The sequence below is a fragment of the Physeter macrocephalus genome, chromosome 6 (genome assembly GCF_002837175.3).
Source record: "Physeter macrocephalus isolate SW-GA chromosome 6, ASM283717v5, whole genome shotgun sequence".
Lineage (NCBI taxonomy): Eukaryota > Metazoa > Chordata > Mammalia > Artiodactyla > Physeteridae > Physeter > Physeter macrocephalus.
Window position 1 is genome coordinate 28,296,233 of NC_041219.1, and position 22,781 is coordinate 28,319,013.

At 39.1% G+C, this 22,781-nt stretch overlaps 1 protein-coding gene across 1 annotated transcript in view; it reads right to left on the reverse strand.

Annotated features, from left to right (window-relative positions):
* CEP83 (centrosomal protein 83) overlaps window positions 1-3,478 on the reverse strand; it is a 126,036-nt gene extending 122,558 nt beyond the window's left edge. The window contains exon 1 of the mRNA XM_007104760.4: window positions 3,026-3,478. The gene's annotated coding sequence lies outside the window, so the exon portion shown is untranslated. The remainder of the gene's footprint in view (window positions 1-3,025) is intronic.
* Window positions 3,479-22,781: the final 19,303 nt, after the last annotated feature.

Sequence of the window (22,781 nt, forward strand, 5' to 3'; positions counted from 1 at the left end):
AGATTTCATTCTTCTAAGCTTCTTGAATTAGAACTTCCCATGACAAAATGCTGACTCCTGATTACTAAGGATTTTATCACGCAACGTGCATGAATCATTCTTGATTTTTCTTCTTTGCTTGTCTTTCCCATTCTTGAATATTTCATTACTTCAACATCAGCATGCAGGAAAAAGAGGGAAAGGACTAAAACAAAACCTACGGATTTTTGAAATACAGTCAGGGCATGATGTAAAGAATATAAAACTTCAAGTTCTCTGTGGTCTGCAACGGGAGAGGCCACAACAGTGAGAGGCCCGCGTACCACAAAAAAAAAAAAAAAAAAAAAAGAGGGTAAACAACTGATACAACTATTCTGGACCCATACAACCATTCTGTTTTTCACTTTCAGTACAGTATTCAATAAGTTACATGAGATAATCAACACTTTATTATAAAATAGGCTGTATGTTAGATGATTTTGCCCAACTGTAGGCTGATATAGGTGCTCTGAGCATGTTTAAGGTAGGCTAGACTAAGCTATGATGTTGAGTAGATTGGGTAGGTTAGGTATATTAAATCCATCAATGTATGATAGGGGAGGTAACCCCACTGTAAGTCGAGGAAGACCCTGTAAAAGCTTTCTGCTCTGGTCTTCCTTCTCCACGTACATGTAAAAAATTTTTAAAACTTGTGTGCTTTTCTCCTGTTAATCTATATCAATTTAATTCTTAGGCCCAGCCACAGACCCTAACAGGGTAGAGACTTTTTCCTCTCCTGCAGAGTTGAACTTTATAGAAAGGGTACAATTCAGATTTTAGGAAAGAAGGAAACAAATCAGGCAGTGACATGAAGACTGGTAAGGAAAGCAGAAAGCACATAGTAGGTTTAGAGGATGGTGAAGAAACCAGTCTGGTCAGAGTATAGCTTTTCTATAAAGAACATAAACTTGAAAAGGCAGAGTGTGATGAGATTTCGAAGAGTACAGATTAAGAAATGTGAACTTCAGTCAGCAGAAAAGAGTACTTCTGGAAAATTTTTACACAGATACATATAAACATTCCCTAAAAGTACACACAGATTAGACAACTTGAGAAAATTACTTGCTGAACCTAATACATTATGTATGACAAAGTTAAAATAAAACTCATTTTCTTTAGGCAGAGAGAGTACCTAGAAAACACACACACACAAAAAAAATTCTGACCATTCACTAATCTGCTAAGATTTCATTCTTCTAAGCTTCTTGAATTAGAACTTCCCATGACAAAATGCTGACTCCTGATTACTAAGGATTTTATCACGCAACGTGCATGAATCATTCTTGATTTTTCTTCTTTGCTTGTCTTTCCCATTCTTGAATATTTCATTACTTCAACATCAGCATGCAGGAAAAAGAGGGAAAGGACTAAAACAAAACCTACGGATTTTTGAAATACAGTCAGGGCATGATGTAAAGAATATAAAACTTCAAGTTCTGATTCCCATTACTAATAGTTTGATTTCAAAGAAGACATTCAGTCTCATGGTATCTCAAATATTCTCACCTACTTTCTTACATACTTGAGAGGTTACTGCATTCAAAATATCACAAAAAAGTGGTCTAAAAACTAACTACGAGCATAACTCATTTTATTGCACTTCACTTTATTGCACTTCAGACACTGCATTTTTTACATATTGCAGGTTTGTTGCAACCCTGCATTGTCAAATGATGGTTAGCACTTTTTAACAATACATTATTTTTTTAAATTAAGGTATGTACATTTTTTTAGATACAATGCACATTGCACACTTAATAGACTACAATATAGTGTAAACATAACTTTTATATGCACTGGAAAGCAAAAACAAATTCATGTGACTCACTTTACTGCAGTGGTCTGGAACCAAACCCACAATATCTCCAAGGTATGCCTTTACTTGCCATACAAATTATATCATTAAGGGTTCAATGAGTGGAGCAAGAGTGAGATTACTGGCTAAACCAAGGTTTAAAAACCACCTGTGAGCAATAAGTGTTCTCTCAATGCTCTGTTATCCTAAATTGGTATTACCCTACTAGTTGATAAAATTCCTAAATATAATCACACTTCACCTGGTTAGAAAATACTCAAAGGAAGAGGAACACCTGACATACTACGTCCCCAAAAACCAAAGGGTAACTCAAATCCATTTTTAACTCTCTGTAGAGTCCTATACGACCCTGAAATGTAAAGCATTCTAATAATCCTAAACAAAATGCGTTTGAAATCACAGCTCAGTACAAAAGGTGAGTATGAACTGTAACCACCTACAGGCTAAACTATGAATTTAGAGAACTCTGAATCCGGATAATTGTAGGATAGATACATTTAATTATATTCTAGTTGAATATTAGACTTGTTTACAGAGATGTTGCTTGGTAACAAAACAGTGCTTTAACAACCCACTCAGTTTTAGATCTACTCAACTCTCTTATGCTCATAGTCTGAACACATTATGAACTACATACTACTGATATGAGAAACTAAGGACAAGTTTCTTGTTATCCTAGACATCTTCGAGATTTTACTGAAATAGTTTCATCGTTACAACTAATGTGACCAAAGGCTTTTAAAATACTTGACAATGGACATTTTTAAGAGCTAAATACCCATTTTTCTGGCCAAAGTTGGACACTAAGGATACATCAAAATGTCCATTAGAGCCCAGCATGCACTCACATATTCTAACGTTATCTTTGTAATGACAGCCAACATCACTGTTAGAATTGTCTTCAGGGTCAACGAAAAGGGCAGCTTATTTTTTTCACAAATGAAACTGGAGGTACCACACGTTTAGCCAGCTTTTAAACTGAGGCTACCCAAGCACCACTTTGGAGTTCATCAAAAAGCCCCATAAAGAGTTTCACGTGCATTTAATCGGCTACAGAACATTCTCCCAGCCTACTTTTCTAACACCCGCTCCACCTGCTTTACGGGAAAAATAACAAAAGAAATTCAAGGTCAAGTTGTGAAGAAAAACGCCATGAGCATTCCAAACCACGGACAAGACAGCGTTACGTACCAGACTCACACTCGGACCTTGCAACGTGCGCACAGAAAACAGTGACCGGTGTTCCGGCCGCACTCGCCAGGTGGACACCTCCACTACTCCAGCCACGGGCGCCTACGGCACTCTTCCCGCCAGGGCACTGGGGGCCACGGGAGACGGTCCCGCGCGCGGGATGCAGGCCCAGCCCGTCACGCCTGGCGAGGTCTCGGCGGCCGCTCGCGGCGCAGGCTGAAGAGCAGGAGCCGGAGGGCCGAGCGCGCCCCTCGGGCTCCCGACCCCTAGAAATGTGGGGTATCCCGAGAGAGCTCCGAAGGCGGAAAGGGCGGCGGCGGCAATGGAGAAAAACCCCGCTCCTCCTCGGTGGACTGGCCTTCTCTGGGGTGCGGGGCCGGAGCCGAAGTCCGACTGGGAAGCCACCCCCGGCCCGCCGCCCGCCACCCTTCAAACCCCGCGGAACGGGTTGAGTCCCGAGACCTAAGGGCGCGCGAAGCAGGAAGTCCCGCCCCCACGCCGACGTCACCGACGCCGCGGACGCCGGCCGCGGCCAGAGGCAGTTAGGGGGAGGCGGCGAGCGAGCGAGCCGAGGCTGGAGTAGCGGGCAACGACGGCGGGAACGGCGGGGCCAGGGCGGCGCTCCGAGAGGCCTCTGGGGGCCGCGCAGATCCCTATAGCCGAAGGGAACGCACAGTCCAGGGCCCGGCACTTGCCTCAGGGAGCCAGAGTGACGCGCGCAGTTGAGCGGGAAGCCGCTCTCCCTCGCCTCCTCCCCACGCAACGTCTCGGCGGTTTCCCCCTGTTTCGCGCTTCTCCTGCGCTCTGCTGGATCTTCCGACACTTTTTCTTCTCTGAGGGCTCTGATGGTGGTCCTGCCCACCCCCGCCTGCCTTCGTGCCTGACCGTGCAGACAGAATGAGTCTCGAAGTCTCCTGCCTACCGCATCGGCCGTGGGGTCTCGGCCCACGAGTGGGGAGCCGGCGCAGCTTGCCAGGCGGAAATGGCCAGGTCAGAAAAGAGGCCCAGGCTCGAGTCCCTCCGCGCACCGCCCGCTCTAAATCTCAAAACGTGTTAGCTCGAGTTCAGGGCCCACTGGTCTCAGTGGTATCAATGAACTATATGTTACAAATCATTGGTCAGTGGGAAAAGGATTAGCTGAGGAATTACTAAACACTGGGGACCGGCTTTACATCTGTTTCATTTGTTTAATACCAGATGACAAGAATTTAAATGTAAAGAATGAAACCATAAAAATATTACAAGAAAATCGAGGTGACTATAATCTTGAGCTGAGAAAGGCCTTTTCTAAGTATGAAGCAATAACCAGAAACCATTAAAGAAAAAAATCGATAAAAACCACATAAAGATTGTTATCTACACACAAATAATAACTAATGGAATATAAATTTGTATCATGTGGAAAAAGTAAAAGTATTCCTAATACACAAAAAGCTCACAGAATAACAATTTTAAAACAACACAATAAATAAAATTGGCAAAGGATATCAATAGGACATTCTTAAGCCAAGAAAAACAAACTTCTAATTAACAAATGAAAAGTTGTTCAACTTGCAAACATCCTTTTTGTCTATCAGTGTAGATAGTGAGGTGGGGATACAATTACTGTCATGCCTAACTGGTATGAACTTGAAATTGGTACACCATTAATTACCAAAATTTAACAAAATAATTAGGCTTTGCCCCAGCAAACTCATTTTCTAGTCATGCACTCTAAAGAAAATAAAAAGAAAACAGATTTACGAGGATGTTCCTCACCCCCTTTTTATAATAGGTGCTTATGGAAACAATGTAAGTACCATCATTAGGACACTAGTTAAATATGTCATGGTACCTACATACGATGAAATACCCTTGAGCCATTAAAAACGATGATGTAAATCTCTTTATTTACACAAAAATATGTCCACAGCATATAGGTTTCTTTTTCCCCCTAAAAAGCAGAGTACAGTTTAGCACGAACAGTGCTTCATCCAAACATGAGTATGCATGTGTATATATGTGAATGTAAATACAAAAAGATCAGGAAGGATGTCAGCCAAAATGCAACTGATTTTTATTTTATCTTTTGACCTTTTCTATCTTGTTTGAATTTTGTATAATATATCATTTTTACAAAAACAAAATTGTGTTTTAATTAAAGATGCCAGTGAAAAGGGGCCAATTTACTACAGACCCTCACAGGTGGATAACCAATGTGAAGTAAGTATATTTGGGATCTAAGTCTCAGCTTTTTAAGTGTCCTTAGATTTGGTTACATTAATTTACCTAGAGTTGGACAAACTTTTACCATTTGGACATCATGATCTGACTCCCAGATTGAACTGGGTATCCTGTGTGCTCTCTGTGTGCCTCTCATACCATTTGCCACCCACACTGAACTATAATTCCTCCTTGAATTTTGTATAATATATCATTTTTACAAAAACAAAATTGTGTTTTAATTAAAGATGCCAGTGAAAAGGGGCCAATTTACTACAGACCCTCACAGGTGGATAACCAATGTGAAGTAAGTATATTTGGGATCTAAGTCTCAGCTTTTTAAGTGTCCATAGATTTGGTTACATTAATTTACCTAGAGTTGGACAAACTTTTACCATTTGGACATCATGATCTGACTCCCAGATTGAACTGGGTATCCTTCCTGTGTGCTCTCTGTGTGCCTCTCATACCATTTGCCACACTGAACTATAATTCCTCCTTTCTGTCACTAGACTGTTTTCTCCTACCACACACACACGTCCTTTTTCTGCCATGTTATGTGCTTATTTTCCCGATTCCTTTTCTGTCATCTACTTTATTTTTCTGTGCCTAAGTTTTCATTTTAATGTAATTACACAGATATTAAAGGGATAATTTCAACAACTTTATGCCAAAAAATTTAACTTACGTGAAATGGACAAATTCCTGAAAAAAATTACAAAAAAATTGACACAAGAAGGAAAAGAAAATCTAATTGTCCAAACACCTATGAAAGAAATTGAATTTGTAATGAAAAACCTTCCACAAATAAAACTCCAGGCCCAGATGGCTTCACCAGTAAATTTTAAAGAAGTTAAAATACCAGTCCTACACTATTTCACAAAATAGAGCAAGAAGGAACACTTCCAAATTCATTTTATAAGGCCAACATAATTCTGATACCAAAACTTAACAAGGACAGTTTACAAGAAAATTACAAACCAATATGTCTCATGAATATAGACTTTTTAAGTTTGAATGAAATATTGGCAAATTGAAACTTGGATTAGAGAGGATATGATACCATGACCAGGGAAAATTAGGTTAACATTGAAAAGTCAGTGTAATTCACCACATTAACAGGATGAAAGAGAAAAAATAAATGATAGTCTCAATAGATGCCAAAAAAGCGTTTGACAAAATTCAAAACTCATTCATGTTAAAAAACTCTCAGCAACCTGGGAATAGAAGGGAACTTCCTCAATATGATAACATCTTTGAAAAATGTAATAGTGAAATACTAAGACTTTTTTCCCTAAGATCACGAACAACATTAAGAATGTCTGCTTTCACCACTTCTATTCAGAATGATACTGAAGATCTCAATGCAATAAAACAATAAGAAAAAGCATAAAGATTGGAAAGACGTGGGCTTCCTGATTGCAAAACTTACAACAAAACTACATACATAATCAAGACAGTGCCATATTGCCAAAAACATACATAAATATAGATCAGTGGACTAGAATTCAAAGGCCAGAAGTAAACCCTTACACTTATGATCAGTTGTCTTTTGACAAATGTGCCAAGATAATTCAGTGGGGGAAAGTATAGTCTTCAATAAATGGTACTGGTAAAACTGGATATCCACATGGAAAAGAATGAACTTGGACCTCACACTATGTACAAATGTTGAAATGAATCAAAGTTCCAAATGTAAGATCTAAAACTATAAAATTTGTCAGAAAAAAAAGCCATAAGTCTTTGCAACAATGGATTAGGCAATGGTTTCTTAAATGTGACACTGAAAGCACAAAGAAAAAAACAGATAAAGTGTACTTTATCAGAATTTAAAAACTGTGCTTTAAAGAACACCATCAAGAAAGTGAAAAGACAACCTACAGAATGGGAGATAATATTTGAAAACCATGTATCTGATAAGGGATTTGTATTCAAGAAATATAAAGAACTCTTAAAATTAAACAATAAAAAGACAACCCAATTTAAAAATGAACAAAGGATTTGAATAGAGATTTCTCCAAAGAAGATATACAAATGGCCAGTATGCACATGAGAAGATGACCAGCATCATTCGTCATTAGGGAAATGCAAATTAAAACCACGATGAAATACCACTTTATACCCACCAGAATGACTATACTCAAAAGATGGACAATAACAAGTGTTAGTGAGGATGTGGAGAAATTGGAACCCTCGTACTCCTGTGGTAAGAATGTAAAATGATGACTTGGGAATAGTTTGGCAATCCCTCAAGAGGTTAAACATAGAGTTACCATATGATCCAGCAGTTCCTTGTGAATTGGATACTTATGTTCACAAAAAATTTTGTATACAAATATTCATAGCAACATTATTCATAAAAACCCAAAAGTAGGGCTTCCCTGGTGGCGCGGTGGTTGAGAGTCCGCCTGCCAATGCAGGGGACACGGGTTCGTGCCCCGGTCCGGGAAGATCCCACATGCCGCGGAGCAGCTAGGCCCGTGAGCCATGGCCGCTGAGCCTGCGCGTCCGGAGCCTGTGCTCCGCAACGGGAGAGGCCACGACAGTGAGAGGCCCGCGTACTGCAAAAAAACAAAAAACAAAAAACCCAAAAGTAGAAACAATCCAAATGTCCATCAACTAATGAATGAATAAACAAAATGTGCTATAATCTACACAATGGAATATTATTCAGCCATAAAAAGTACTGATTCCTGCTGCCACCTGGATGAATCTTGAACACATTATATGCTAAGTGAAAGACACGTATTGCATGATTTCATTTATATGAAATGCCCAGAATAGGCAAATCCTTAGGAAAAGAAAATAGTAGTTGTCTAGGGAAGGGGATGGGGACAATGCAGAGTGACTGCTAATGAGTATGAGGTTTATATATGGGGTGATGAAAATAATCTGAAATTAGATAGTGGCAGTGGTTGCATAGCTTTGTGAACATATTAAAACCCACTGAAATATACACTTGAAAAGGGTTGATTTTATGGTATATGGATTATATCACTAAAAAATGGGAAGTAAAATTGCATTCACAGACAACATGGAAAAGAAGTTAAACTATTCACAGACAACATAATTATATATACAAGAAAAGCCTATGGACTATACAAAAGAGCTACTAGAACTAATTAATTTAGCAAGTCATAGGATACAGGATCAATATACAAAAATCAATTCTACTTCTACCTACCAGCAACAAAAATTGGGAAATGAAATTGAAGACAACACCATTTATAATGTATCCAATACATCAGAAACCTAGGAATAAACTTAAAATATGTACAAGACTTCTGTATTGAAAAACCACAAAACATAGCTGAAGGAAATTTTAAAAGACAAATAAACAGAGGAAAAAAACCATAATATTCTTGAATGGGAAAACTCCATCACTAAGCTGTCCATTCTTCCTAAATTGATTTGTAAATTCACCCCAATCCCTATCAAAATTCCAGAAGGCTTTTCTTTAGGACATAGACAAATCATTCTAAAATTTATCTAAAAAGATGAAAGATCTAAAATAGCCAAAACAATCATTAAAAACAAAGTTGGAAGACTTACACTACCTGATTTCAATCCTTCTATAAAGTTACAGTAAGCAAGATAGTGTGTTATTTGCATAAGGATAGGCTAGTAAATAAACAGATTTGAGCCTAGACAGAGACCCACACATATACAATCATTTCATCTGTTACTAAGGCACCAAAGCAATTAAATAATGAAAAAAAGGTTTTTTTCCAACAAATATTGCTAAAACAACTGGATATCTATTTTTTTTAATAAAAAATGAACTTCAGCCCTATTTCACTCTGTACACAAAAGTTAATTAAAATGACTCATAGGCCTAACATAAAACCCAGATCCATAAAACTTCTAGAAGAAAACATAGAAGAGCACCTTTATAATGTTGGAGTAGGCAAATAGTTCTTACATGGGAAACAAAAGGCACTAATCATAAAAGAAAAATTTGACAAATTAGGGTTTATCAAAATTTAAACTTCTGGTGGTCCAGTGGTTGGGACTCCCCGCTTTCACTGTCGAGGGCCCGAGTTCAGTCCCTGGTCGGGGAGCTAAGACCTCACAAGCCGTGCAGCATAGGAAAAAACAAAACAAAAAACTTCTGTTCTTCAAAGACAGCATTATACAACAGACTGGAAAATATTCACCACACATATCTAGCAATTGACTTGTAACAGGAATATAAAAAGAACTCCTACAATTTAAAAATAAAAATTAAGTTCGAACAATAACTCATTTAAGATAATAGCATCTCATCAAAGTGGGTATAGAAGGAACATATCTCAACAAAGAGCATATATGACAAGGCCATAGCTAACATCATACAAGCCCATCAGCTAACATCAACAGTGAACAGTTGAAAGCTTTTACTGTAAGATCCTGTAGGACAAGGATGCCCCCTCTTGCTAGTTTTATTCAACATAGTTTTGGAAGTCCTAGCCAGAGCAGTTAGGCAAAGGAAAGAATATTATATATAGAAAATATTATAATAATATATAATTAGAGTAATTATATTATTAATAATGTATATCGAAAACCCTAAAGACTCCATCAAAAAACCATTAGAACTAATAAATGAATTTAGTAAAGTAGTAGAATACAAAATCAATATGCAGAAATTGGTTGCATTTCTGTACACTAATAGTGAACTATCAGAGAAACTAAGAAAACAATCCCATTTACAATTGCATCAAAAAGGAGTAAATTCAAGGAGTATATTCAAGCCAGGAGGTGAAAGACCTGTACACTGAAAACTATAAGAAAGAAACTATATGAAAGTATATGAAAGAAACTGGAGAAGATACAAATAAATGGAAAGATAGTCTATGCTCATGGGTTGGAAGAATTAATGTTGTTAAAATGTCCATACTACCCAAAGCAATCTACAGATTCAATACAAGCCCTATCAAAATTCCAATGGTGTTTTTCACAGAACTAAAACAAACAATCCTAAGAATTGTATAGACGCACAAATGACCCCAAATACCCAAAGCTCTCTTAAGAAAGAAAAACAAATCTGGAGGCATCATTCTTCCTGATTTAAACTATATTACAAAACTATAGTCATCAAAACACTATGGTATTGACATTAAAAACAGACATATAGATCGGTGAAACAGAATAGCGCCCCAGAAATAAACCCACACATATATGGTCAATTACAACAAAGGGGCCAAGAATATACAATGGAAAAAGGACGGTCTCTTCAATAAATGCTCTTGGGAAAACTGGATAGCCACATGAAAAAGAATGAAACTGGACCACTGTCTTACACCATACACAAAAACTACTTCAAAATGGATTTTTAAAAAATGGATTAAAGACTTAAATGTAAGATCTGGAACCATAAAACTCCTAGAAGAAAATGTAGGCAGTAAGTTCCTTGACATGAGTCTTGGCAATGATTTTTTTGGATTTGACATCAATAGAAAAGGCAACAAAAGGAAAAATAAATGAGTGAGACTAAATCAAACTAAAATGCTTTTGCACACCAAAGGAAGCCATCAACAAAATGAAAAGGCAACCTGCCAAACGGGAGAAAATATTTGCAAATCATATATCCAATAAGGGGTTAATATCCAAAATATATAAAGAACTCACACAACTTAATAGCAGAAAAACAATCCAATTAAAAGTGGACAGACATGCATGGTGATTGCAGTTAACAATACTGTATTGCATATTTGAAAGTTGCTAAGAGAATAAATCTTAAAAATTATCATACAAGGAAAAAAAACTTTTTGTAACTTTGTATGGTGATGGATATTAACTAGACTTATTGTAGTCATCATTTCATAATTATATAAATATCAAATCATTATGTTGTACACCTGAAACTAATGTGTTATATGTCAATTATACCTCAATAAAAAATGTTGAAAAACAAAAAGGATAGTAGCAAAGACTTGAACAGACCTTTCATGAGATATACAAATGGCTGATAACACAAGAAAAGGTGCTCAGTATCTTTAGTCATCAAGGAAATGCAAATTAAAAGCACAATGAGATTCCATTTCACATGCACTGAAGTGGCTAAAATCAAAGTCTAATAATAACACAAATATGAATTCCAGCTGCTTCAAATTGTGATATTTACATTGCTAGTGTGAATGTAAAATAGTACAATCACTTTGGAAAACTATTTGGCAATTTGTTTGTAGTTAAATATTCATCTAACCTATTCATGGCCCAGCAGTTTCAGTGTTAGATAGCTATGAAAGAGAAATGAAAATACAAGTTCACAAAAAGACTCATACAAAGAAAGTTTAAAGCAACCTAATTCATAATAAATAAAACCTAGAAACAACCCAAATGTACATCAAAGGGAGCACAGATAAACAAATTATATATTTATACAATAGAATACATCACAGCAAGAAAAAGGAATCACCAATATGCCTAACAACATGGATAAATCTCACAAATATTTTAGTAAAAGAAGCCAGGCACAGAAGAGTACATGCTGTATGGTTCTATTTATGTTAAATCCAAGAAAGACAATACTAATTTGATATTAGAAATCTAAAATTGGCTGCTGAGGACAATGCCAAGAGGGATACAAGAGAACTTTCTGGAGTAATGGATCTATATTTTGCTTTGAGTGGTGGTTACACAGGTATACATACAGCTGTCAAACTCACCAAAATGAACATCTGAGAAAAACAAAGTTGAAGGACTGATGCTACCCAACTTCAAGAGTTACTATAAAGCTACAGTAATCAGGACAGTGTAGTATTAGCAAAATAATAGACAAATAGATCAGTGCAACAGAATAGAGAGCCCAGAAACAGACCCCCATAAATTTAATCAGTCTTTGACAAAGGAGCAAAGGCAATACAATGGAGCAAAGATAGTCACTACAACAAATGCTGCTAGAACAACTGGACATCCACATGCAAAAATATGATTCTAGGCACAAACCTTACACCCTTCACAAAAATTAACTCAAAATGGTTCATAGACCTAAGTGTAAAACACAAAACTATAAAACTCCTAAAAGATAACATAGGAGAAAACCTAGATGACTTTGGGTATAGTGATGTCTTTTAAAATTTTATTTACATACTTATTTTTAACAGAAGCATAATTGACCTACAACACTATGTTAGTTCTAGGTGCACAACATAGTCATTCAATATTTCTATACCTTACAAAATGATCACCATGATAAGTCTAGTTATCTTCTGTCACCATACAAAGTTAATACAATATTCTTGAGTACATTCCCCATGCTATACATTTCATTCCCATGATTCATTTATTTTGTAACTTGTGATTTAGATATCATCATCTGTGAAAGAGATAATTGATAAGTTGGACTTCATTAAAATTAAAAACAAAAGACAATGCAAGAGACAATGTCAAGAGAATTAGAAAACAAGCCACAAACTGGAGAAAATATTTGCAATAGATGCACCTGATAAAGGACTGTTATCCAAAATGTACAAGGAACGCTTAAAACTCAGTAAGAAAATAAACAATCTGATTTTAAAATGGGCCAAAAACCTTAACAGACACTTCAACAAAGAAGATCAAAAGATGGCAAATAAGCATATGAAAAGATGTTCCACATCATAAATCATCAGTGAAATGCAAACTAGAACAAAGATGAGATACCACTACACACCTATTAGAATGGCCAAAATTCAGAACACTGACAACACCAAATGTTGGCAAGGATGTGGAGCAACAGGAACTCTCATGCATTGCTGGTGGGAATGCAAAATGGTAGACCCTCTTTGGAAGACAGTTTGGCAATTTCTTAGAAAGCTAAACAAACTCTTACCATATGATCCAGCAACTGCACTCCTTGGTATTTACCCAAAGGAGTGGGAAACTTACATTCACATTAAAACCTGCACACAGATGTTTTAGCAGCTTTCATAATTGCCAACATTTGGAAGCAACCAAGATATCCTTCAGCAGGTGAATTGATAAATAGACTATGGTACATCCAGACAATGGAATATTATTCAGCTCTAAAAAGAAATGAGCAATCAAGCCATGAAAAGACATGGAGGAACATTAAATGCATATTTACTAAGTGAAAGAAGCCAATCTGAAAAGGCTACTTACTGTAGGAAAAGGCAAAACTATGGAGACAAAGATCAGTGGTTGCCAGGTTGATGGTGGGGGTGGGAGAGATAAATAGGCAGAGCACAGAGAATTTTTAGGGCAGTGAAAATATTCTGTATGAAATTATAATGATGGATTATGTTATTATACATTTGTCCAAACCCAGAGAATGTACAACACCAAGACTGAATCCTGAGGTTAATTATGGATTTTGGGTGATTAGATGTGTCAGTGTCAGTTCAGCCTTGGTAAAAAAAATGCACCATTCTGGTGAATGATGTTGATAATAGGGGAGGATATACATGTGTAGAATGGGGGTATATGGGAAATCTCTGTACCTTCATCTCAATTTTGTTGTAAACCTAAAACTGCTCTTTTAAAGTCTTTTTAAAAACTGAACATCTAAGATGTGTGCATTTTATTCTATGTTAATTATACCACAATAAAATATATATTTTAAAGTGCTGATAAAGATGATTCCTTTCTGTTAACTGAAATACCAATGTCTGCTAGCAAGGTCACTTTCTTCCTTATATCAAGATATCTGAGAAATCTAACTAGTAATCATAAAGTTGTTAGGTGCACCCATATTCAGAGCAAAGGAAAGTATATGGTCCTGAGGGGTAAATCCAAACTGCAGAAAAGCTTGATAAGCTATCAAGCAACAACAAATGTGTTTGTTTACCATGGCAGATAAATGAAAGAAATAACTGCTATAAAAATGAAGGCTTTGATATCATGGAACTAATAAATTCGCATTACACATACATGAGGGGAATAATGGGGTCCTTAGGAACCTAATAGGAAATTGTTTTATAAGTTTAAATTTTAAATGAGAGAAAGTGAGGACATGAGGAGTATTTGATTAAGAAAGAGTGATTTAGGATATGGGAATTCTTTTGATAAAAAGCAGGCATTCCAGTATTGCATTTAATACTTTGTTGCCAAAGCCAGAAATAATGTAAGAAGAATAAGCTTGTGTTTCGGAATGTCAAGGAAAAAAAGTTATATGTCGTATGGCTCAGTGGTAGACAGAACTATTTTTGTCTTCTTAAAATTTCACATACCTTCTCATTTTCTCATCTCTCCTTTCCTATTTCTCTTTCATCATTCTACTTCTCCTTCTTGTTCTCTTTCATCCTATTCATGTTTTCTCTTTCTCCTCCTTTAGATCAGGCTTTTTAACTTTAGTTTCATGATTGACCTCCTAAGGAGTCATTTTAGGCATTTTTATCCTAATTTTCCCCCCTACCCACTATGAGATCTTAAACCACAGATATTCTGTATATCTGTTTATGTACTGTGGCTCTTTGGAGTGCCACAAACCATTGTAATATCTAAGGTTTTTTGCCCCTTGAGAATGCATGCTCCAGATAATAAGCTCTTTGAGGGGAAGGATCATGTTCTGTTTACTACTGTATGTTCTGTGCTTAACATATAATGCTTGGGACATAGTAGGCAATACATAAATATTTTAGATGAATATTTATTAAATTAAAAGTGAAAATGATCTCTGCTACAAACTTATGGGTCAACTAAACTAAAATTCTTGGATCTTTTTCAGACAGTGCTACATACTACTGACTACTCCACAATACCTCCGCATTCCAAGAATGTCTTCCTGAGACTATATACTTGTGACTTGATAGAAACTTGGAAAGCATGGAAAGCACTCTAATCACAAAAGCAGTACTTTTGTAGCCAATTCCAAGAGCAGGTTACTTATACAGGAGCTAATTTCATCTATCATAAATAATTTTTCTCCCTAGCTTCAGTTTCAGAAGGTGATCATTTCCTAAATTTTTCTCTAAATTTTGAGGCTATACAGCCTCTTTGGCACTTAAAACCCACTATTCAGGTTTATCAGTTTCAGTTGAGGTCCAAGAATTAGATTAGAGAATGAAAAGAAGGGGAAGACACTGTAGGAGAGGGAGAAAAGAAATAGAGAAGTCATTAAACTTTTCTGTTTCTTAATTGTTTTACATGTAAGAGCTCTTCTAGCTCTAAAATTTTAATCCTGATGATTATGCTCTAAGTGGTTCTCAATAGAAGCATTTTGGCAATCTGTGAAGGTGTCATTAGTTACCTCAAGATTGGGGGGACAGTGCTACCAGCATTTGTGGGTAAGGCCAGGGATGCTAAACATCCTGCAATCCATGGGACTTTGGTCAGATCAGGTCCTTGGAAAAGTAGATGCCAAGACAAATTAGGTGTGCAAGAGATTTATTGGGGGAAAATAACTGTTAAGAAAAAAGGAAAGAGGAAGCAGTAGGCCAGGAGTGCCTTCAGACTGATGCAGTTCTGCTACCCATGAAATGAGAGAGAGAAGGTAGCAAGGACAGGTAGGAAGAGCCTCAGACTGTCATTCGGCTCTGAGAAGTCTTGGCCAGACCAGTGAGGAGTCTCAGAACAAAGACTGACCATTTGAAGGGTCCCAATTTGGGCAGGCGTGGCCTGGCTCTAATACACCTGCTGTGCTCAGTCTTTTTTTTTTTTAATTAATTTATTTTATTTTTGGCTGCGTTGGGTCTTCGTTGCCGCACATGGGCTTTCTCTAGTTGCGACGAGCAGGGGCTACTCTTCATTGCAGTGCTCAGGCTTCTCATTGCGGTGACTTCTCTTTGTTGGAGCGAAAGCTTAGAAGAAGGAGGTTATTGGGACGAACTACATCCCCATTACTCAGTTGGTCTCAGGGACGTAACTGCTACGCATCTTCCTCCTCCTCCATTATCCAGTTCAAAATCTACTATTCTTTACCTGTCACCTCCACAGGTCTTAGTAGCTTACCTGTGTATGACCCAAATGCTCTCTTAATGAGAACGTATATTTACTGGTAATTAGACACTTCTCAGGCTGGGATTGCTGCACATGTCCTTCCACAGTTCCAATTAAGTATCCTAAATTTCCAAATGGATCACATGGAGTCCACATATATTTTTCCTTCCCATTATATGAAAGCAGCCCCTTCTCTTCCTGTTGATCCAGGTCAGTTACTCTTGCCAAGATGGGGACTCCTCTTCTTGCCCGCTGGTGCCTGGACACAAAGAGTTCAAAGTGCCCAAACAGTAGCCATAGCTATTAGTTCTAAATGGAACCCTTGTGTTCCCTAACAAAAATGCACTCCCTTTGGGGACCAAGACTTCTAAACCTGCAAAGCCCTGAGTGTTGGGAACAGGAAGCACAAAGTCTTTCAATGACTCAATGAGGTGTTAAGTGGGGCCACTTCTGCTCCCTCCCCTGGACTCATATATTCTTCCTATTAGGGGCAGTGTCATTCAGGGGTCTCTGATTTAATGTATATACTGCATCCTGAAGGATGGCACTCTACCCTTGCAGAATACTGCCTCTAAACTGGCAGCTTACCTGCACCTTCAGTAGGTTGACCAGTGCTCTTATCAGGCTGGCAGCTTCTGGATAGTGTAATAGGTGATACAACCAGTAGATGTCTTGGTCATGAGCTCATACTCAAATCACCTTTACTGTGAAGTGGTTCCCCTTTTCAGATGCTATGTTGAGCTGGATCTCATGCCAGTGGATCTGGCCTTCTGTAAGCTCCTAGATAGTGGTACAGCTGAGGCTGTGCAGGCAAAAAAGGCAAACCCATAACCAGCAGAGGCATTTATCCCTATGAGGGTGAACCCGTGGTCACTCCAGAATCGAAAGGGCTCAGTATTGTTGACTTGCCACCAAATGGCTGCTTTATCTCCTCAAATAATAGTGCCATACCAGGGACTCCGTGTTGGTCGCTGTTGCTGGCAAGCTAGACCTTCAAAGGCAGAAGTAGCTCAACTTGGCCTTGGTAAGTGGGAATTCATGTTGTTGGGCTCATGTGTAGCTTCTATATCTGCAAACATGGCCATTCCATTCATGTGCCCACTGTGCCAGTTCTGGGGTAGGCCATGACAACACGTGGCTGACATCAACTGGTAGAATCTTTCCGTCTACTTGGTTGTTTCATTCCTTTTCCGTGGTTAATGCTTTCTGGTCAGAATGAATATAAGATACAAAAATCTTCACTCTTAGGCCCACTCTGTTTGACCACATGTCTCTACTCCAGACCTCCCTGTCTCCAATCTAGGCATCTGTATAAATTCTCACCACCAGTCACTTCCTCTTCCACACAAAGCAGTTGACCAGCTACACTGCTTGAAGCTCTGCCCTTTAGGAAGCTTTTCTCTCTCCACTGTCTTTTAGGGACACCACTGAATGTGGTGTAATGTGCTGCCATCCATTTTTCAGCTCCCACCCATATACCAAGCCAACCCATTCATAATCAAGCTTGAGCTTTTTTCTCCTCCCTCAGCTGGTCAAATATGACCCCCTATGTAGCCATACAGCCTAAGCATGGGGTACTGGTACAAGCATAGTGGGTGATATGGGGGTCTGGACTACTAGCTCATGTTGTTTACTCATGCCTTCTGGTCCTATTGGAGTTTGATTTTGAATGCATCATTTCCATATTATGATGAACTGCTGCTGGGCCCATCAACTTTATGACTGGGCATATCTGACAGAACTCAGCTCATGATGTGTACTTCCAGACACATGATAATTTGATGCCCCATAGTCAAGCTTTCTGGCTCTACTAGGGCCCAGTACCATGCCAGGGGCTGTTTCTTGAAAGGAGTAAAGTCCTCTGCTGCAGATGGCATCACCTTGCTCTAAATTCCCAGGGGCCTATATTGTGTTCTCCCACTGGGACTTGCTGTAAGTTCCACACTGACTGCTGCAGAGTTCATTGCTGTTCCAGGCTGCACAGAACTGTCACCCAGGATATGAGCCAGGGCAATATTCCTAGGTGTGGAATTCGTGCTTCCAGAACCCAAAGAGGCCCATCAGATATCGTGCTTCATTATAGTAGGTGACGCAAGATATAAAAATTTGTCTTTTACTCTGGAGGGGATGTCTCCACATGCCACTGACTACTGGACCTCTAAAAACCTTACAGAAGTGGCAGATCACTGAATCTTCTTAAGGTTTATCTCTTACCCTCTGGATGCATGTATCTTACCAAGGCCTCTAGTATACAAGCCACCTCTTGCTCGTCCTACCCATCAGTGTATTATTGGTATAACATATCAGTGTGACATTCTGCAGGATGTCCAGACAGTCCAGATCCCTTCATACTATATTAAAATAGAGGATAGAAGAGTTAACATAGTCCTTGGACAAAACTGGAAATAAATATCTCTTCCACATCAATGTAAACTACTTCTTATCCTTATTTCTGACTGGCATATAAAAGAATGCGTTCACCAAATCAATGGCCACATACCATGTACCTGAGGCCTTATTAATCTGCTCTAGCAATGATAACATGTCCAACACAGCTTGAATTGGGACTACTACTTGGCTAAGCTTGCTGTGGTAGTCTACATTCACTGGGATCCAGAGCAGCACTAAACACCACCATGTCCTCTGGGACACACTATAAGTTTTCATTATCTTAGCTGGGCTGAGAAACAATTTTAAAGGCTTCCAGTTGGTCCTCAGTACTATGGTAGCTCTTATCTAACAGGCTAATGACCAATACTTCAACTGCTAAGTATGTCTATTGCAATTATATACTCAGGGACCAAGAAAATGACTGGCAGGTGAGTCTGCAGACCCAGTGAATTCTCTGTAGACCAGACTTTAGCTAGGACTCTATTAGCCGCTTCTGTAAGCCCCGGCTCTAACAGGGGGCCATGATGACATTTTGGGTCTCCAGTTACCAAAGTCTACTCAGAACCTAGCTCCAAAGCTCCTTGAAATGACTGGGCATTGCCCTTTCTCCATCATAAATACCTTAAGTAAATACCCTGGGTCCCTTTGGGGAATGACTGAAGGAATCATTACAATATAGTATACTTTACACAATGCTGCAGAGTCCTTCTCCTAGGGACACAGCCACTTCTTTAGTTAGTGGATTCCAGATCTGAAAATTGGCTCAAATTCAGGAACTGAGCAACAAACATATTGTGCCTTTTTATTGAGGTGACAGCCCTTAGCCTCCTGCCCCTCCATTCTTTGTTTTTTTGGCTGCGCTGGGTTTCCGTTATGGTGCATGCACTCTTCGTTGTGGGCTTCTCTCTAGTTGCAGTGCGTGGGCTTCTCTAGTTCTGGCATGTAGGCTGCAGAGTGTGCAGGCTCAGTAGTTGAGGTGCGCAGGCTCTCTCTAGTTGTGGCATGCAGGCTCCAGAGCGCACAGGCTCAGTAGTTGTGGCGTGTGGGCTCTCTAGTTGTGGCATGCAGGCTCTATAGCAGGGGTCTAGAGGGACTGGTACCAGTCCATGGCCTGTTAGGAACCAGGCTGCACAGCAGGACATGAGTGGTGGGCAAGCGAGCAAAGCTTCACCTGTATTTACAGCCACTCCCCACTGCTCACATTACTGCCTGAGCTGCGCCTCCTGTCAGATCAGCAGCAGCATTATATTCTCATAGGAGCGCAAACCCTACTGTGAACTGCACATGCGAGGGATCTAGGTTGGGTGCTCCTTATGAGAATCTAATGCTTGATGATCTGAGATGGAGCTGAGGTGGTGATGCTAGTGCTGGGGAGTGGCTGCAAATACAGAGTATCATTAGCAGAGAGGTTTGACTGCACAGAGACCATAATAAATCAACTGCTTGCAGACTCATATTAAAACCCTATCAGTGAGTGGCAAGTGAAAACAAGCTCAGGGCTCCCACTGATTCTGCATTATGGTGAGTTGTATAATTATTTCATTATATATTACAATGTAATAATAATAGAAATAAAGTGCACAATAAATGTAATGTGCTTGAATCATCCCCAAACCAACCCCCCCGACCCCTGGTCCGTGGAAAAATTGTCTTCCACGAAACTGGTCCCTGGTGCCAAAAAGGTTGGGGACTGCTGCTCTAGAGCGTGCGGGCTCAGTAGTTGAGGTGCACGGGCTCTCTAGCTGCGGCATGTGGGCTCTCTAGTTGTGGTGCAGGCTCTCTAGTTGCCCCCCAGCATGTGGGATATTAGTTCTCTGACCAGGGATCAAACCCACGTCCCCTGCATTGGAAGGCGAATTCTCAACCACTGGACCACCAGGGAAGTCCCTCCTGCACCTCCATTCTTGCTTTCTTCTGGCCAAAGAGGACAATTTAAGCATTATAATGAATTATGACTGAAGTGAATTAAAAATATCAAATATATTAAAATCCATAAGTACATAATGACATTCAAAAGTAAAAACTGAGTATAAATTCATTTGAGAAATATTTTATAAAGTAAAGGAGTTAAATTGAGCACCTATATTCCCCTTCCTGTCCAAATTGTATTTCCTATACAAATATTTGAAGAGAAAGTTTTAATTTCAAGTAATAAATGCAGAAAAAATTATTAAAATTAGAATATTACCATTTTGCATCTCTTGGTGAAATAATGAACAGAGGCCATGATCAAGTGGCTGCTAAGACCATTAGGTAAAAGGCTGCTGGTAAACATTGATACAGAATAGTTCATGCTGTCAGCATTTGAACCCACTAATCAACCTCTACATCAGAAAAACAGCCAGATATTGATGTGCTTTCTGGTGTGATACAATGAGAAGGGCATAGCACCACCTGTGAAATACCCCTGACAAAAAAATCAAACTTGACTATGATCAAGCCTGTAGATCTAACAGCTAGATTACAGTAAATACAGAGGTAAAGGGAACATGACAAAACAACATAAGGACACAATCAGCAAAATCCTGAACGTGGGAAACTCTGTGACAAATGATCCAGTTTCTTTAACAAATAAATGGCAGGAAATTAAAAAGAAAAATCATCATAGATTAAGAGAGTTTTAAGAGACATATAAATTCTCCAGACATTAGCTGGGTGGCCTACAATTCAACTCAATTCTGACACAGCCTACCCAGAGACAGCATCAGATTCCACAGGTTAAGGGCTCAGTTCCACAGACTGAGCAAACGCCCTTCCTTCAGAAGCCAATCACAAGCCCAGGTTACCACCTGTACTGACTGGCTATAGATTGGAGGTTCCCCGTGACCCCTTCATCAGGTCAGATTAATTTGCTAGAGAGGCTCACAGAACTCAGAGAAACATTTTACTTACTAGATTACCGGTTTATTATAAAAGGATGTAGTTTAAGAACAGCCAGATGGAAGAGATGCATGGGGCAAGGTTTGAGGAAAGGTCACGGAACTTCCATGCCCTCTCAGAGTGCACCACTCTCCCCAAATTTCTCTGTGTTCACCAACCCAGAATCTCTCTGAACCCCATCCTTTGGGGTTTTTATGGAGGCTGCATTACATAGGCGCGACTAATCATTGGCCATTGGCAACAGGTTCAACCTCCAGCCCCTCTGTCCTACTCGGAGGTAGGGGGAGGGGCAGGACTGAAAGTTCCAACCCTCTAATCACCTGTAGCTCCTCTGGTGACCAGCCCCCATCCGTAGGTACTTTCCCAAAGTTGCCTCATTAACATAACAAAAGACACCTTTGCTGCTCTTTTAAGAAATTCCAAGGGTTTTAGGAGTTCTATGCCAGAAATGGGATGAAGGCCAAATATGTTTCTTGTTGTAAATCACAATATCACAATTCTATTCTCTCTACTTCAGCATGTTTGAAATTTTTCATAATAAAAATTTTTTATAAAATTCATACGCCACCACCTGACAACTTCATTATACCTGCCATTTTTTTCCCAAGCACTTACATATTTTAATGATTTTTATTATAAATTAACCTCATTTTATTTATCCTTTATAATACAGTTAGGGCATTAAATTGATTTTTTTAAATGACGTATGTAGGCAGATTGCACTATATATGTGTTTCATTTGAAGATGGTTAAAAATATTTATTATAAAATGGGAATATTGAGTCCAATAAGGGTGACAGCTGCTAATCTAAGACAGTCTGTGGAGAAATGAAGGCTATGGAGAAGAGCAAGCCCTGGCAGCTGAATGGGCAGCTTCAATGGTAACCAAAGCAGATACCTCACCAGACCTGCCAGGATTTCCTAAAAAAGAGGCTTAACAATTCAAAGTATCTTGAGTCCTCCCAGGACATTTTCTTGTTCACCATTTGGGATTTCCTAACTATTCAAGATGGGAAAATCATTCTGAAGACAAATTGATTTTTCTCCAAAGAGCAGCAGGCTAGTTATTAACACTCCAGAAACTTGTCAGAGAGCTTCATTTTCAATAGACGACTACCCAGCACCAGACAAGAAACAGCTGAGAACTGTTTGGGACAGAGTCAAAGGCAGTGCCTGCACTTTGGAATCATCCAGGGAACTTAAAAAAATACTGATATCTGGGTCCCACCCTTCTGACTTAATTGATCAAGAGTAACTAGGCATTGGAAATTTAAAGCTAGTCAGGTGATCCTAACATGCGACCAAGACTGAGAACCATTGCTAGAAGACTGAAGCAGTGGTTCTCAAAATTTAGAGGGAGGGCTTCCCTGGTGGCGCAGTGGTTGGGAGTCCGCCTGCCGATGCAGGGGACACGGGTTCGTGC